Source organism: Apus apus, chromosome 25, assembly GCF_020740795.1.
Source record: "Apus apus isolate bApuApu2 chromosome 25, bApuApu2.pri.cur, whole genome shotgun sequence".
NCBI lineage: Eukaryota > Metazoa > Chordata > Aves > Apodiformes > Apodidae > Apus > Apus apus.
Genome location: NC_067306.1, coordinates 5,926,756 through 5,934,884, shown reverse-complemented (window position 1 = coordinate 5,934,884; position 8,129 = coordinate 5,926,756). Strand labels below are relative to the sequence as shown.

The 8,129-nt window shown below is 52.3% G+C and overlaps 2 pseudogenes; both read right to left on the bottom strand.

Moving 5' to 3' along the window:
- On the bottom strand, positions 1 to 849 carry LOC127394279 (feather keratin Cos1-1/Cos1-3/Cos2-1-like; annotated as a pseudogene).
- A 5,952-nt stretch (positions 850 to 6,801) lies between these two features.
- Positions 6,802 to 7,650, bottom strand: LOC127394278 (feather keratin Cos1-1/Cos1-3/Cos2-1-like; annotated as a pseudogene).
- Between the last annotated feature and the right edge of the window lie 479 nt (positions 7,651 to 8,129).

Sequence of the window (8,129 nt, the reverse complement as noted above, 5' to 3'; positions counted from 1 at the left end):
TTAGCAGGGGGGGCATCTGCTGCCACAGCAGCGGCTGGCAATGCAGGAGAGGTCACAGCACCCAGAGTTGATGGGCACTCCGTCACAGCTGAGGATGCTGCCAACAGCAGCAGAGGTGGAGGAGCCCACCACGGTGTTCTGTGGGAAGGAGCTGAGGATGGGGCCGGGCAGGGTCACCACCACGGGGGAGGGCTCGATGACTACAACTGAGTTCTGGCACTGCCTGCAACAGGGCTCATTGCAGCTGCTGGCCAGTGGGGTTGGGCCGCAGGGCTGGCAACAAGGCTGGCAGCAGGGCTGGCAGCAAGGCTGGCAGCAGGGCTGGCACTTCTCATTGCAGGACATAACTCTAGGAAAGAAGTGCACCTGGGAGAGGCAGCAGAGACAAGCAGAGTAAAGGGATACATGAGAAGCAGCAATACACCAACCACAGTAGAGCCAAGACCCTCCCTGGCGCATCATTTGCTGGAAATCTCAAAGCCCAGGAGCCACCTCAACAAAGCCGCAGCATCTCTCTAGGAAAGACCTTCTTTCCCTTTGCGTGTCCCATAAGAAGCACCTCCTAGCCTTGGGCTAGGACAGCCCATGTCACCTGAGACACACATCAAACAGAGCCCTGATCTTGAAGGAGGTGGAGAAGAGGCTTCACGCTCACCTGATTCCCAAGGAGAAGGAGGCGAGAGAAGTGGATGAGACAGCTTAGAGCTGGGCTGCCTTTTATAGTAGCCCTGCACTGCCTCAGGCCCAGAGGCAGCCTGTGTGAAAGTAATAATTTTCTGACGAGCTCCTGTCAAATGCAAACCATCCCAGGTAATGGTACGGGCTGTGTCTTGGTTTCCTCCACTGCATCACTGCAATTCATTTCCTGGCTTATGCCACGTGTTTTTGCATATGAAAGCTTCCCAAAGGAGAGGCCTGAGGATTTCCGGAGCTGAAACGCGTCAGCGCAGGCAGAAGACTTGGCTCAAGTGCTGGTGATATCCCCTGCAGACAGGTGATGTGCACGAGTGTCATTCCTGCGGGCTTGCTTGTGACAAAGTTAACAGGAAAAAGGGCACCACTCTCATACTTCTGCTTCAGATGACCAAGGCCTTTGGCCTGCCAGGGAGCAGGAGCAAGCAACTTCATGGATGTCTGGAAGGTTTGTTTCAATTACTGTGGAAGCTCAGGGGAAAAGACCCCGAGTTCTCCCTTGACACCCCTATTTCCCTATTTCTTTGTATTGATTTTTTTTTTTTTTTTTTTTTGGGGGGGGGGCGGAGGCGGGGGAGTGAACTCTCTTTGAAGCAGCACACTTGCTGAAAATCACAGCAAGTGGACTGATAATGCCCAAATGTTTATAGTTACATCCAGAGAGACCAAGACTGCTTGGCTCCGCTTGTTGAATCTGCTGCTTTGGACGCTAAAACAACAGAAGAGTTGTCTCTACAACCCTCTCGTAGGGAGCGGCAGACTGGACAGATGGCATCACGTCCCTCTTGCTATATACATTCGCTTAGTAAACTCCCCTGCCAGCTCCCTCAGTACACTAGGGTGGATCCCATCAGGCCCCATAGACTTGTGTGTGTCCAGGTACAGAAGCAGATCATTAACTGCTTCCTCCTGGATTACAGGGAGGTTGTTTGGCTCTCTGTCCTTATCTTACAGCTCAGGAGGCTGAACACCTTGGGGGAAGCTGGTCTGAATATTAAAGACGGAGGCAAAGAAGGCATAAAGTATCTCAGCCTTTTCTTCATCCTTGTTTGCACTGTTCCCCCCCGCCCCGCACCCAGTAAGGGATGGAGGTTCTCCCTGGTTCTCTTTTTATTGTTGATGGATTTATATACACGTTTTCTGTTGTCCCTTATGTCAGTGGCCAAGATGAGCTCCAGCTGGGCTTTTTCCTTCCTGATTTTCTCCCTGTATGACCTCATGAGATCTCTGTACTTCTCTTGAGTTGCCTGTCCCTTCTTTCAAAAGTGGTCCTGTCAAAAGCTCACGGTTCAACCATGCAGGCCATCTTCCCTGCCCTTTGGTCTTGCAACACACAGGGACGGCTGTTTGTGGCCCTCGAAGATTTCTTTCTTGAAGAGTCTCCAGCCGTCCTGGACCCCTTTGCCCTTCAGGACTGTCTCCCAAGGGACTCTCAACCAATGCCCTGAACAGACAAAATTGCACCCTCCAGAAGTCTAAGGTGGAGGTTTTGCTTACCCCCCTCCTCACATCACTAAGAATTGAAAACTTCAGCTTTTCGTCATCACTAAGCCCAGGGCTGAGGTAAATCTGAAGTTGGGATTGGTAACAACCACACGCCGGCCACACAACTGAATCCCTACTCCCTGTGAACACACAGTGCCTGTGGGCCACTGGATCTCCAGGAGAGCAACCAGTGCCCACAGACCCACTTTCAGGCAACCTCCACGTTGCTTACAGGCAGATGGACACTTGGCAGACGCAGCACTGCACAGAGCAGTGACCTGGGCTCCATGCAATCCGATGACCCCTGCCTTCTCACGGCTTGTTTCGGGGGCCCATCTTCCCTGCCCAAATGACTTGTGGCTTCCTTACTAAGGCGACCATTCACATATGCTTTTGAATGATACGTGACACTTTCTTTTCAGACCCTGGCCTTCAGCCCTGTGTAATGCTCTAAATCCTGGCACCCCTCGGGTGTCCATCCTCTCCTGGGTGCATCAAAGGAACTCCTGCTGTGCTTAAAATAATGGTTCATGCACACAGCGCTCCACAGACCATGGGAGGTTTCCCTCTTGCTCTTCCTGCTCACAGTCTGGGACAGAGACACTTATCTTTGTCCACCTCACGGGGCACTTGGTGAAAACCCTGCCCTTACTCATCTTCCCTGGCTCCCCAGGTGCTCTGAGGCAGGGTCAGCCCTGATCATAGGTCCTCTGCTCCTCACATGCAGGCCAGAGTCACTGCAGGCCCTGGATGTAAGAGAACTGTCCTCCAACAGACCCTGCACACCACTGGGAACTCCATGGGCACTCCAAAGGGCAGGGCTGTGCCAGGAACAGGACTTGTCTGGGCAGTTACACTGGCAGAGCAAGTTCTTCTAAGGCCAGGAAGGCACCAGCCTTCCAGCATGGATCCAAGGCCCCGCTCTGCCCTGCACTTAGGCAATAGACCCCAGGAGGGATCCCTTCGCTGCACAGCAGAGCTGTCACCTAGAAAACCTAGATAATCAACACACGCCTCTGGCTACAGGTACCTGCCATCTTAGAAAGAGACTTCATGAGAAGTCTCACGTGGACCTGCTGCTTGAGCCTTTGGGGCTTCACGTTTCTCTTGGTCATGACAAACGTCTCCTAGAAAAGGAGTTTAAATGTTCCTGACATCTTTGGTGTTCCCTGCCTGCAGTGGATGTGTCTCTAGGTGAACAAGTCTGGGAAACAAAGAGGACATTAGCCATGCAGCACTCCATTTTCTCTGCAGAAAATGCAAGTCTCCATTTCAATACACTGTTCCAGAGTGTGGATTTGCTTAGTCATGACAGTGGTGCAGTGGAACAGTTTGCATACAAAGACATCACAATCATCACTGAGAAGAGACTCTCTTTCAGTTTAAAACCATTACCTCTTGTCCTGTCACTGCCCTCTCTGGTGAAAAGCCCCTCCTCAGCTTTCCTGTAGGCCCCCTTCAGGTACTGGGTGGCTGCTATAAGGTCTCCCCGGAATCTTCTCTTCTCCAGGCGGAATAGCCCCAATTCTCTCAACCTGTCTTTGTAGCAGACGTGCTCCAGCCCTTTGATCATCTTCGTGGCCCTTCTCTGGGCCCTCTCCAACAGCTCCTTGTCTTTCCTGTGATGAGGTCTCTAGAGCTGTACGCAGTATTCCAGGTGGAGTACTCGCCAGAGAGAAGTAGAGGGTCAGAATCGCCACCCTCACCCTGCTGGCCACACTTCTTTTGATGCAGCCCAGGACACAACTGGTCCTCTGGGCTGCGAGCACACACTGGCGGCTCACGTTGAGCTTCTCATCTGCTACCGCCCCCAAGTCCTTTTCCTTGGGACTGCTCTCTAGCCATTCTCTCCCCAGCCTGCATTTCTGCCGGGGGTTGCGTCGACCCAGGTGCAGGACCTTGCACTTGGTCTTGTTGAACTTCATGAGGTTGGCCTTGGCCCACCTCTCCAGCCTGTCAAGCTCTCTCTGGACGACATCCCTTCCCTCCAGGGTGTCAACTACTCCACACAGCTTGGTATCGTCAGCAGACTTGCTGAGGATACGCTCAATCCCTCTGTCCATGTCTCCAACAAAGATGTTGAACGACACTGGTCCCAGTACCGACCCCTGAGGAACACCAGTCGTCACTTGCCTCCATTTGGACACTGAACCATCGACCACAGCTCTCTGGCTGCAGCCGTCCAGGTAATTACTTATCCACCAAGTGATCCATCTGTCAGGTCTATGTCTTGTCAGTTTGGAGACCAGGATGTCACGTGGGACGGTGTCAAATGCCTTGCACAAATCCAGGTAGATGACGTCAGTTGCTCTGCCGTTATCCACCATGTCTGTAGCCATGCCATAGAAGCCATCAAATTGGCCAGGCATCATTTGCCCTTAGTGAAGCCGTGTTGGCTGTCACCAATCAGCTCCTTATTTTCCATGTGCCTCAGCAGATTTTCCAGGAGGATCTGTTCAATGATCTTGCCCGGCACAGAGGTGAGACTTGACTGGTCTGCAGTTACCCGGGTCTTCCTTATTCCCCATTGTAAAAATAGGGGCAATATTTCCCTTTTTTTCAGTGGGGGGGAACCTCACCAGACTGCCATGACCTCTCAAATATGATGTTGCAGAGGCCTGCAACTGCATCCGCCAGCTCTCTCTGGACCCGGGGATGGGCTCCAGCAGGTCCCATAGACTCGTGCACCTTCAGGTTCTTCAGGTGGTCCCGAACCTGCTCTTTTCCTACAGTGTGTGGGGGGTGCTTTGTTCTCCCAGTCCCTGCTCACACCTGCTGTGGCCTTTGTGATGAGGCTGGAGCACTTGCCAGAGAAGACCGATGCAAAGAAGTATTTGAGAACCTCAGCCTTCTCAATATCCTGCATAGCTAGGTCTCCTGTTTCCTTCAGCTGAGAGCCTACATTTTCCTTGGTTTTCTTTATATCCCCAACATACTATAGAAGTTTTTCTTATTGCTCTTTACATCCCTGGCAAGATTTACTTTCATCTGCGATTTGGCCCTTTTTACCTGATCCCTAGCTTTCATGGGCCCCTCTTCCCTCCAGGATGTTATCCCACGACACTCTCAAGCCGATCCCTGAAGAGGCTGAAATCTGCCCTCCTCAAGTCAAGGGCAGTGAGCTTTCTGTGAGCCCTCCTTGCTGCCCTGAGGACCTTGAGCTCCACCATTTCATGGTCGCTAGACCTGAGGCTGCGTTTGAGCTTAGCATCCCTCACCAGCCTTTCCTTGTTGGTGAGAACAAGGTCCAGCACAGCACCTCTCCTTTTTGTTTTGTCCATTAGTTGGAAAACTAATTTCCCAAGCCTTCCTTTTTTCCAGGGAGATAACCCCTCATTCCTTCAGCTCTTCCTCAGAGGACAGGTTCTCCAGGCCTTTGGGCATCTCTGAAAACTACACAGGACTGACAAGGAAAGTCTTCATTGCTTCTGAAACAATGGTGGTGTAGCAGATCTCCACAAAGGAAACCTCATGAGGAAGAAGAAATACATCAAGGTCTGCAGGTGCAGTTTGCTCCACACAGTGACAATGAGGGGGCCCATTCCCCTCCGGGGCTGGAAGATTCATGGAGAAGATAGTGGCACATGAGGCCGTGGGCCCATCTTGGGAGGTCTGGGAAGCCCTGGAGAATGAAATCACTTACAGGAGACTTCCCCTTTCCAAAAGGAAACAGCTTCCCAGATGAGAGCGAAGGAGCAAAGCTGCGGTGAGTTATATCTAGTCTCTTGTTGTCAGAGGGACAAACCAGCCCCGGTTGACAACTGACGGAACCTATTTAGCCCCGATGAAGGTCTGACCATGCTTGGGCCTGGGCGTGGCTAGTAGAACAGAGCAGAGAGGACCCGGCAGGCTTCTGAGCAACATTTCTGGTTTGCTGGAACAGATCATTGCCATGAAATGGTTGACACTTGTTGCACCTTGTTGTATGTGTGGCAGTTCCTGGGTGCATTTGTTTCCTAATTGCCCCATTCTAAATTGCCTGCCTCAAATGCCCAAGGCGCCTGTTGGCTGTAATGTAGACTGTCACTGGAGATACCATCAAATGTGATGGAGAAGAGGAGAGAACACCGGGTAGGAGCCGCAAAAGTCTTTTCCCAAGGGAGCTAAGCTAGGGTGGGACGCCCACTAAGCAGAGCACTTCTCGGAAGCAATTTTATTTGGTTTATCCGTGAAAGCACAAACTCAACTTACCAAGTTTCCGACGCACAAAATCCACTACAGGGAATCCCACCCTCCCCTTTCTCTACAGTTCCCTTTAGCAGGTTGGAGGAGCTGCTGAAAGAGCACTCGGGGGACTGGACTTGGATACCGCACAACTTTATTGAGTCAAAAGAAGAAAAGGAGGTGGCTCGGAGGGGGCACCAGGGGCAGCCAGTAAGAAGCTGCGGTGAAGCTCTTATAGGGTGTCCTTCTGCCTGCCCTGAGGAGGGAGGGAGGCACACAGGATGCCACTAGGCTGGCAGTGGGAGACAGAGAGAGCAAAGGAAGAGAGAAAGACAAGAGAGTGGAAGAAGAAAACCATGCCACAAAGCTCTAGATGGAATGTTCATGAGCTCTATTGCCTGTCCATCACCATGTTCGGAGGTCTCAGGAGGTTATTGCCAGGGGACGTTTTCAACACCTTTAGCAGGGGGGGCATCTGCTGCCACAGCAGCGGCTGGCAATGCAGGAGAGGTCACAGCACCCAGAGTTGATGGGCACTCCGTCACAGCTGAGGATGCTGCCAACAGCAGCAGAGGTGGAGGAGCCCACCACGGTGTTCTGTGGGAAGGAGCTGAGGATGGGGCCGGGCAGGGTCACCACCACGGGGGAGGGCTCGATGACTACAACTGAGTTCTGGCACTGCCTGCAACAGGGCTCATTGCAGCTGCTGGCCAGTGGGGTTGGGCCGCAGGGCTGGCAACAAGGCTGGCAGCAGGGCTGGCAGCAAGGCTGGCAGCAGGGCTGGCACTTCTCATTGCAGGACATAACTCTAGGAAAGAAGTGCACCTGGGAGAGGCAGCAGAGACAAGCAGAGTAAAGGGATACATGAGAAGCAGCAATACACCAACCACAGTAGAGCCAAGACCCTCCCTGGCGCATCATTTGCTGGAAATCTCAAAGCCCAGGAGCCACCTCAACAAAGCCGCAGCATCTCTCTAGGAAAGACCTTCTTTCCCTTTGCGTGTCCCATAAGAAGCACCTCCTAGCCTTGGGCTAGGACAGCCCATGTCACCTGAGACACACATCAAACAGAGCCCTGATCTTGAAGGAGGTGGAGAAGAGGCTTCACGCTCACCTGATTCCCAAGGAGAAGGAGGCGAGAGAAGTGGATGAGACAGCTTAGAGCTGGGCTGCCTTTTATAGTAGCCCTGCACTGCCTCAGGCCCAGAGGCAGCCTGTGTGAAAGTAATAATTTTCTGACGAGCTCCTGTCAAATGCAAACCATCCCAGGTAATGGTACGGGCTGTGTCTTGGTTTCCTCCACTGCATCACTGCAATTCATTTCCTGGCTTATGCCACGTGTTTTTGCATATGAAAGCTTCCCAAAGGAGAGGCCTGAGGATTTCCGGAGCTGAAACGCGTCAGCGCAGGCAGAAGACTTGGCTCAAGTGCTGGTGATATCCCCTGCAGACAGGTGATGTGCACGAGTGTCATTCCTGCGGGCTTGCTTGTGACAAAGTTAACAGGAAAAAGGGCACCACTCTCATACTTCTGCTTCAGATGACCAAGGCCTTTGGCCTGCCAGGGAGCAGGAGCAAGCAACTTCATGGATGTCTGGAAGGTTTGTTTCAATTACTGTGGAAGCTCAGGGGAAAAGACCCCGAGTTCTCCCTTGACACCCCTATTTCCCTATTTCTTTGTATTGATTTTTTTTTTTTTTTTTTTTGGGGGGGGGGGCGGAGGCGGGGGAGTGAACTCTCTTTGAAGCAGCACACTTGCTGAAAATCACAGCAAGTGGACTGATAATG